The following is a 10,218-nucleotide window of genomic DNA, read 5'->3' on the forward strand; positions in this document are numbered from 1 at the left end:
ATAGTTTAAATTATACACATGTTAACTAACCCCCACCCCTAGATACTGATTATCCTATTCCTTAGTTACTATCTTAAATCATACCTACGCTTCTACCCTGATCCACACTTGATTTGGTTAAAACAATGCTTCTCAATTATCCCCTGAGTTGCAGTCACACTTCATTCGGTCATTACAATAGCATGGAGCTGTTTGCAGAAGCTGACGCTTGTTCCGAGCTAGCTGCGTCAAGTTCCAGTTGTACGTTCTCTACTTTCCTCCCCCTACACATACCTCAACCCAGAAATTATATTTTTTAACCCTCCACCAACATTCCCCCCTTTGAAAGTATTTTCACTCTAATATACTAAGTGTAAATGCTTTCACTTAATACAGTCCATTAGGCTTCAGATTTCATACTGGATGTTCATCTTCAAATCCTCTGTTGTCATAGGCTTTGTCCGGGATGTTGTTGCGGATTGAAGGTGCTGGGTTCCGTGCCAATGCCTTCATTATGGTCCTGTTCCAAGATGCCTTTTTCTGTATCTCTCTCTTCAGGATTCTGTAAACTAACCAAATTACTAAAAATATAATCAGTAAAATTATCAGATTTTCAAGGATAGACTTTATCCATGAACTCACATTCCATCCTAATCCTTCAAAGATTTTACCCAACCAGCTAGTAGCTAAATCCTTTTGTTCCTTTTGTGCCTCATGCTCTATTTGTTTTAACTGGCTGATGTCATGTTCTACATCTGCAGTTACATTTGGGATGTGGATGCAGCAATGGTCGATTTGTCCCTTTAAATATCCACACACTCCGTGTTCTTTCAAAAGTAACATATCTAAAGCCAAACGATTTTGCAGGGTCATTTTGGTGGTGGCCTGTAATTGCACATTGAGTTCCCTAAATCCCTCTCGTGTGATTCTTGCTAATCTGTCTACCTGACCTGTGAGTCTATATAGCATTTCTCTATTTCGATAATTTGCAATGGGCCCAAACAAGGATTCTAGGGCCCACCCAATCTTTACTCCACTAGAGGGTTCCTTCCAAGTGTCATCTGGGTTCTTGTCTTCTGAGACGTCTCGCTTTGCTTTTATTTGCAAGGCTTCACTGCTCCCGTTAAATGGGGATTTCTTCCAAATTGGACATAAAGTGGGAAGGCCCAGGGTGATTTCTCTTACCTCCCCGTCCATAGGCAAGTGTGTTGTCCATGTGCCATCACTCATTGCCCATACAAATGGTCCTGAACTTCGAATTGTACTCCTGCTACATCCTACTATAATCTTAGAATCTATTTTGCCTTGTTTGTGTTTAATTTTCCTGCAGGCACAACCAATTCGTAAGGCTATTGCCAATGGTGACCACTGTTTCATTTCCAGATTATCAGAGGTGCAATCATAAATTTTCTTACATACCCACCAACTTACCTTATTTGCCTCTTTCTGACTGCTAGTATCAGTATTCGTCACTGTGGGATCTGTCTCATTTTCAGAGCCTTTCCATTTAATGCACCAGGGTGTGCTTTCCATATATTGGAATTTCTGGAGGATGCTCACAGACCATGCACTGTCCCAAGGTTCCAGTCCTTTCCAATCCTTCTCTTCACATTTCCACACCACAACACTTTCTGTAGCGTTGTCCCTGATCTTTTGATAGTGTAGAAACCAACATTGCCATTTTGCAAGGTCTTGGTCCTTAACCCACCACTCTATGATTTGTCCCAATTTGCCATTACTAAGAATGCACTCTGACTTTCTCATGGGTTGCATATAGGAATTCTCTGTTATCTTCCAGTATTCTCTGACCACCACCCTTGACTCTGGTACTTGTTTACAGTTAATTGTTTTGTTCCCTCCTATTTCAGGTAATTTTGACGTTATTATTCCCCAGCTTACTGGGTCCCCTGCTGCCTTTGGTATTGGCAGACAGGCCGTTATTCTGCTGGTATTATGCATTTTGGCAAAGTCTCTGACCAATCCAATCATTACATTCTCAGCCCGAATTTCATTAGAAATTTCTATTATTTGTGTCTTTGCCTGTATCTCTCTCTTCATTCTAAAATGAAGAGTTGTTAGTTGACCCTTCTGTATCCCATATCCCAAAGTAACAGCAATCCCTACTGGTGACATTAGTATCCATGAAATTAACATTACCCATAGGAAGAGCATGAGCACAGTTACCAATACAATTTGAACAGTTACAGACGTTTCAGCCTCAGCTTTGTTGGTCCAAAAGTTTCTACAGCCCACGACTGGACTCCACAAGGGACCTTCTTCACACGTGTGTAGTGTATCCAGGGTTCCACTCCAGCCACTTTGACTGCTGTAAAGGTGGTTAGCAGTACCTGATGGGGACCAGTCCACTTCTCTTTTAGTGGTTCTTCGTTCCAGGTTTTGATGTATACCTCATCTCCTGGTTCGATATTGTGGACTGGATTCTCCAGGGCCAGTGGTCTGTTCCACACGAGAACACTTCGAAGCCGAGCTAGAGTTTTCCCGAGGGACAGAACATAATTATACACATCTTGTTTCCCTGTGACATGAACATTTGGATTGGGGTTAGGAGATTCATATGGTTTCCCATACAATATTTCATAAGGACTAACTGACATCCCACTCCCAGGCTTTATCCGAACCCTCAGCAATGCGATCGGCAAAGCCTGTGGCCACTGCAGTTTGGCTTCCTGGCATATTTTACTGATCTGCCTCTTCAGTGTCTGGTTCATTCTTTCTACTTGCCCACTTGACTGGGGTCTCCATGGTGTGTGGAGGTCCCAAGATATTCCCAATAACTTGCTTACCTCTTGTACCACCTTGGCTATGAAGTGTGGGCCTCTGTCTGATGATATCCCTAGGGGCACCCCAAACCTGGGAATGATCTCCTGTAATAACCACTTAACTGTTTCCTTTGCTTGGTTTGTGCGACAGGGAAGGGCTTCTGGCCATCCAGAAAACGTGTCAACCCCTACTAACAGGTATTTGTATCCCCGAGTTTTTGGCAGTTCTGCAAAATCCCCTTGCCAATAGTCTCCTGGTTCTATTCCTATCCGAATTCTGCCTAACTGTGTCTGTCGTCTAGCTACGGGATTGTTTTTCAGACAGATTTCACATTTAGACATTACTGACTTGGCCATTGTTTGCATCCGTACTGAGATTAGGTATTGTCTTAACCACTTTACCAACGCCTCTGCACCCCAGTGACACTCATTATGTTTTACCTGTAAAATTTCTCTCATTACCAAAGGAGGTACCACTATTTGCCCTTGTGCGGTTACATACCACCCTTCTGCGTTCTTCTGTGCCTTCAGCAGTTGTGCTAGTCTGTCATCTTCGATTGTATAGTTTGGCTTCGGAGGCAAATTAAATTGAGAGATATTAAGTCTTGATGGTATCAACGCCATTGTTTTCTGCACCTCTCGCGCTACCTGACGGGCTGCCCAATCTGCTTTTCGATTTCCTTCACAAATTTTGGAGTTGCCTGATTGATGTGCCTTGCAGTGCATGATTGCTACTTGTTCAGGTTTTTGTACTGCATCTATCAATTGTAGGACTGCATCTTGATGTTTAATATTTGTCCCTTGGGAGGACAGCAGTCCTCTTTCTTTCCATAAAGCTCCGTGTACATGCACTACTCCGAAGGCATATTTGGAGTCAATCTAGATATTCACTGTCTTCCCTTCACTCAGCTCGAGTGCTCTGGTTAATGCGATTAGTTCTGCCCTTTGTGCAGACGTGTTAGGTGGTAGTGATTTTGCCTCTATTACTACATCAATTGTAGTTACTGCATATCCCACGTATCTGGCTCCGTTCTCCATGAAGCTGCTTCCATCTGTAAAGAGTTCCCACTCTGGTTGCTCCAGGGGGACATCCTTCAGATCTGTTCTTGCTGAATAAGTGTGCTCGATGACTTCTAGACAGTCATGCTCTAATGGACCTTCCTCAGCTGTGGCACCTAGAAATAGAGCTGGATTCAAGAGGTTAGTTGTTTTTAGTGCAACATCATCCTGCTCAGTCAGGGTTACCTGAAACTTCATCATCCGGCTTGGAGAGAGCCAATGGCCCCCCTTTTGTTCCAGGACTGTAGTTACCATGTGTGGCACATAGACATCTATGTGTCTTCCCATTGTGAGCTTCCTGGCTTCCTGTATCAGCAGCATGGTAGCTGCCGCTGCCCGCAGACATGAAGGCCATCCGGCACTTACGTTGTCGAGTTGTTTGGAAAAGTAACCCACCGGCCTTTTCCAGCTGCCCAGTCGTTGGGTCAGGACTCCCAGTGCCAGTCGCTGCCTTTCATGCACGTACAGCTGAAAGTCTTTAGACAGATCAGGTAACCCCAAAGCAGGAGCAGTTGTCAGTGCTTCCTTTAACTTCTGGAAGGCCTCTTTCTGTGGTTTGCCCCAGGTGAACGGCTGCGTCTTCTGAGCCTCATACAAGGGTTTTGCAATCAGTCCATAGTCCATGATCCACAGGCGACACCACCCTGTCATTCCGAGGAAGATCGTCAGCTTGTGTAGATTCTGGGGCTCTGGAATAGCACAGATAGCTTGAATACGATTAGTACCCAGTTTTCTCTGCCCTTGTGAGATTTCACATCCCAGGTAAATCACAGTCTGTTGGGCAATTTGTGCTTTTTCTCTGGATACCTTATACCCTCCCATTCCTAATGAATTTAAGATCTCAGTGGTTACCTTTATGCAGGTCATTTCTTCCTCTGTTGCAATCAAAATGTCATCTACATACTGGAGTAATAAATATTGGTCTCTTGGTACTTGCCCTTCTCTGGTCCAGATTTCCAGTTCTTTTGCCAGTTGACTTCCAAAGAGAGTGGGGGACCCCTTGTACCCCATCGGTAATCGAGTCCAGGTGAGCTGAGTTTTTCTTCCACTTTCTGGATGTTCCCACTCAAAGGCAAATAGTTTCCTACTTTCTTGGTCAAGGGGTATACAGAAGAAAGCATCTTTTAAGTCAATTACAGTAAACCATTTATATATCTCTTTTACGGATGCTAACAATGTATAGGGATTGGCAACCACTGGATGAATGTCTTTTGTTATTTCATTTATACCTCAAATCCTGTACAAGTCTATACTCACCATTGGGTTTCTTCACTGGGAAAATTGGGGTGTTGTATTCCGATTTACATTCCTCTAGAATTCGATATTTTAAAAATTTATCAATGGTCTTTGCTATTCCCTGTCATGCTTCTGGTTTTATAGGGTATTGTTTGATTCGTACAGCCTTTGCTCCTTCTTGTAACTCTACATGTACCGGTTGTGCCAATTTAGATTTTCCAGGTACATCTGTTTCCCAGACAGAGGGAATTACTGCATCTTCTACTTCTTTAGGAATATTAGAAATTGGTTTTTCTTTTATCATCAAAATCTTTCCTGTCTTAGACTCCGGAATTTTCATTACGAGTTCACCATTCTCAAAAGTAATTACTGCCTCCAGTGCTGCCAGTAGATCGCGCCCTAAGAGCGGAGTTGGGCAGTCTGGCATGTATAAGAATTCATGGGTCAAGATCTTATCTTCAAAGCTCAATTCTAGGGGTTGCAAGAATGGCCGTACCTCCTCCTTCCCTGTGGCTCCAATGACTGCTGCTGACTTGTTCCCGATTTGCCCCTCAAGATAATTTAGTACAGAATGTGTGGCCCCCGTGTCAATGAGAAAATCTACGTCTTTTCCTTCTAAATGCAAAGTCACCATGGGCTCCCTTGATCCTGGCTCTCTCTCATGTAAAACCATGACCCTGGCTACACCATCCAGCTGATGCTCGCTACTTTGATTAAACATACTGTCTAACTGAGGCTGACCATTCTGGCTAAACCGGTTTGGACACTCCCTTCTCCAGTGTCCCTCCATCCGACAATATGCACACTGATTCAGACCTAATCTACCATGACCAGAACCTCTGCCAAAGCCACCTCTATTAACGCCACGACCACCTCTACCACGTCCCCGCCCCTGTCTCTGTAAGACTGCCAAAAGGCTTTGCCCCTGTTTCTTGACAATTTCTCTGTCCCTGTTATTATAAACTTTCCAGGCAACCTCTAGGAGTTTATCCAAGTTTCTTAACTCTTCACCTTCCAGTTTCTGTAGCTTTTTCCTAATATCTTCCTGTGCCTGACCCAGAAAAATAAAGGCAAGCTGAGTTCTTCCTTGCTCACTGTCTACTTGAAGATCAGTATATCTTCTAGCTGCTTCCTTAAGTCTTTCTAGAAAGGCAGTGGGAGATTCTTTCTTTTCCTGTCGAATTTCATACAACTTAGACCAGTTCATACTCTTAGGTATTGCCTGTTGAACACCAACTGAAATCCACTCCTGATATCTCTTTAGCCTTAACATATCCACTCCAGAGGGGTCATTAGCATCCCACTCTGGGTCTGCAGTGGGAAAATTATAATCCAGTGTCCCTGTCACCAAACCATTTCGTATGTCTTCTCTAGCTCTTTCTCTTGCTGCTCGAAGAACCATATCTCTCTCTGTCTCATCCATCAGAGTGTCTAATATGACATGAATATCTTCCCAATCAGGGTTCTGAGTTTTCATTATCATCTTAACCACACGAGCTACCTTATCTGGGTTTTCTCTATACGTTCCGGATGATTGTTTCCATATAACTAAATCAGCAGGTGAAAAGGGTACCTTTACAAAGACGGGTCCATTAGTTCCCACCCCTTGCCTTAGTGGTGCAATAATCGTTCTCTTTTGTTTGCCTGATTTTAATATACCCTTTCCTGCCTGAGGCCACTCCAGGGCCAGTTTTCCTCGTGTTCGGTGAGCTACTGGGGCGTCTAGTTCATTTGCTTCACTGTCACTACTTTCCATTCTATCTGTCTTCTTCACATTCCCCCTTTGCTTCCGCCTCACAATCACATCCTGGACAGGTGAATCTGGCAGGGGGGGGTACAGGGGGGCAGATGGGACAGAAGCTGGTGAAGGAGGTGTAGGTGGGAGCGGAGGGTAGCCTTGAGCTGGTGTTAGAGGGGGGATAAATCTTTCAGCGGGTGTGGGTGGGGGAGCAGGATAGCTTTGAGCAGGTGTATGTGGAGAAGGGGGGGTTCTCTGAGCAGGCGGAGGAGCGGTTGGCACAGGCAGAGGAGGATAATTACCTTCAGCAGACAAAGGTGGGGGTGAAACATATTGTGCTGGCGCGAGCGAGGGGGGTGTAAGAGAATCAGGTGGGGTCAGGGTGAGCGGGGTAGAACTTGGTGTTGAGGGGGCCGTGGTGGTTCCGGGAGCCATGGGAGATACCAATAATTCCGATTCCAGTTCATCTCTTTTTTCCCCTAAAATTTCACTTAAAACTGCATGTTCCATACGATGCTTATTTTGGACACAAGCCAGACACTTATTATTCTCAAGCTTCATTGCTTTCATTTTGTCAAGCCACAAAACCGGTTTCTCAAGCAAGCACAGAAATAAGTCAATATATGGTAATTGTTCTACCCTTCCATCTTGTGTACAAAGCCATCTAAGTTGCATAATAACCTTAACATCAAAAGACCCGTTTTTCGGCCACCTCTGATTTTCAGGCAAAGCGTATTTTGGCCAGTGAACATTACAATATTCAATCAACTTATCTTTTCGTAATTCCTGACTGAAGTTCCCCTCTTTCCAATGTGCCAACAAACAACCCAACGGAGAAGAACTTGGTATAGAGGCATTATTGCTGCCCAAAACCTCTTTTAACCCTTTTAGTTTCTCCATATTACAGATACATAAAAACCACAGATGCCGAACCTGCAACGCTTTCGTGATGTCTGACGGACGGCTGCCTAGGCAATACCACCAGGAATTCCTTTTGCCCAACCAAGCGTAGCTTTCGCTGCGTCTTAATGGCAGGCCCCCAGACCAGAAAATAAAGAACCTTACCTCTCACCAGGGGTCGTTGTGAGCGGCGAGGGTCGCGGCTCCGATGGGCTCCCCGAGAAATCACCCGGTGCCGGCTGGAGCGTGATCGGGTCGCGGGGTCCTGGCTGAGCCCACAAGGTCCCGTCCTGGGTCGCCAAAAATGTTAGCGTAGGAAAACATATAACCACACGAAGGCGATCATATGCGGTTCTTTATTCAAGCGCGCGGGACACAGGGGTGATAATACACCCAAATCTGATGTCCAAAGGATACAGAGTCGATTCGTGATTTTTATAGTTTAAATTATACACATGTTAACTAACCCCCACCCCTAGATACTGATTATCCTATTCCTTAGTTACTATCTTAAATCATACCTACGCTTCTACCCTGATCCACACTTGATTTGGTTAAAACAATGCTTCTCAATTATCCCCTGAGTTGCAGTCACACTTCATTCGGTCATTACAATAGCATGGAGCTGTTTGCAGAAGCTGACGCTTGTTCCGAGCTAGCTGCGTCAAGTTCCAGTTGTACGTTCTCTACTTTCCTCCCCCTACACATACCTCAACCCAGAAATTATATTTTTTAACCCTCCACCAACACCCGGGGGTGCAAGGCGCCTGTTATCTTAGTATCTTTGGTTCACTTGCATTCTTGTCTCCTGCTTTGGGTAAACACTCTCCTTCTTATCAAGCATCCTTGCATTCCTACATATTTCTGTTTTTTCTAAGGGCATGTGAAAAATGTGAAATGATTAATTCATGTTCTTATAGTTAATGAAATATTATTGAAAACTATAAAACTGTATATCTGTGTGTGTTATATGAAAATGTAAGTTTCAGGACACCTTGTAACATTTGGCTAAACCAAATGTTGAAAAGGCAGGCTTCACCCGAGAAACTCACATTCAGAAAGAGACAATAGGTTTACAGGAAACCGGCAGCATCCTCGAGCACCAGGAGGAGACCCATCAAGACACCCTCACAGATCATCAGGCATCTTCATCCATATCTCGACCATTCATCAGCCCTAAGGATCTATAGAAACTGGACATTAACATATGAACTGAGAGAAAGAACTCTTTTCAGCCTGGTGGAGACACCCTTGAATTTGAATAGCTAGCCGGGAAACAAAGGGAAATATGGGGAAATATTGCCGAGGGCAGAATAAAGTGTATAAAAACTAAGCCCCGAACCCTGCCAGGTTCTGTATCTCACGGTTCACCCTTGGCATTTTCCCGGGAAAAAGACTAAGTATCTCCGCTGTTGGTGGGTTTATCGAAATTCTGTAATTTGATCTTTGTTAGTAAACCAAATTATTATTTCAATTGGAATATTGTATTGGCATTTATAACAGGGCAGCAATACATCATCTGAATGCCTACTTTTTAATGAACTTTTCTAATTTCTATGATTAATATCCTCTAATTTCCAATATCATGTCTCAATTACTCCTGCTGCAGCTTTTTTCTCCCAAGTCACAGCTCCAGGGAGTCTGTATGGCATTCCTGTGTTGAAGCACAAACTGTACATGACTGTGTTGCAGGTAGGCCCTATGCCCCAGCTGTGAATGCCTGGTTAAGGCACAAGGGGCTTTCTCTGCTCTGAGAACTTGCCAGGGAAAGCAGATGCCATGGGTTGGTTTAGGCACTTGGGAATACTTTGTTAGGGAAAAGGACGGACCATCTGCTGTTACATCCCCCTGGGGAAATGGTTTCTTCTCCCTCAGGGACCCCTGGAACTCCTGTCATGTAGTCTGACCCTTCCTTCCCCTTCTGACCCCATTGGCTGTGTGCCAGCTGGCCCCTCCCTGAGAAATCTTGAGAAAAAGGACCCCTGTCCCCCGTCCGCTCTCTCTCTCCTGGGACATCAACCTGGAATAAAGGACTGCAGCTAAAAGGGTGAGAGCCTCTTTTGAATCCTTATCCTGTCTTTCTTGATACAATCCTACTAGGCCTGAGAAGGGCTGAGCTAGCTGAGACCCTTTGAGGGAAATAGGTTTGTATCAATTGGCCCCCAAAGTGGGTTTAAATATAGAAACCCATGCGGAGCTGGAGACCTTTCAGGGTCTCATAAGCTTTTTGGGAAGTTCAATTACCCTAGCCACTTTGGCCACATGTTGTTGCTATAGGTGGGTAGGGATAAGCTCGTAGCTTGTGGTTGCCCAGCCACGAGTGAGCTAAAAGACAGGACCTTCAGTTGCTTCTGACTCAGCATATGATACCACGGACCAGGTAAAGACCTCCGTTTGATCGGTACCGCAAACTGGGAGGGCGTAATTTTACCTTTGCTAGTAGCAGCGGGTGGATTTTAGGACCCTGCGGCGGGGATTTTTTTTCTTTTTTTTCTTTCGTTTCCGATTGCCGCAGCCCGCGGACCC

General features: G+C 44.6%; 1 long non-coding RNA gene across 1 annotated transcript; it reads right to left on the reverse strand.

The window, feature by feature from the left end:
* Positions 1 to 491: 491 nt before the first annotated feature.
* On the reverse strand, positions 492 to 9,158 carry LOC134564946 (uncharacterized). Its single transcript, XR_010083715.1, has 2 exons — positions 7,858 to 9,158; positions 492 to 2,515 (listed from the first exon to the last, which is right to left on the reverse strand). It is a non-coding gene; the product is annotated as an uncharacterized LOC134564946 (long non-coding RNA).
* Between the last annotated feature and the right edge of the window lie 1,060 nt (positions 9,159 to 10,218).

This window comes from Prinia subflava (genome assembly GCF_021018805.1).
Source record: "Prinia subflava isolate CZ2003 ecotype Zambia chromosome W unlocalized genomic scaffold, Cam_Psub_1.2 scaffold_2cwr_NEW, whole genome shotgun sequence".
NCBI lineage: Eukaryota > Metazoa > Chordata > Aves > Passeriformes > Cisticolidae > Prinia > Prinia subflava.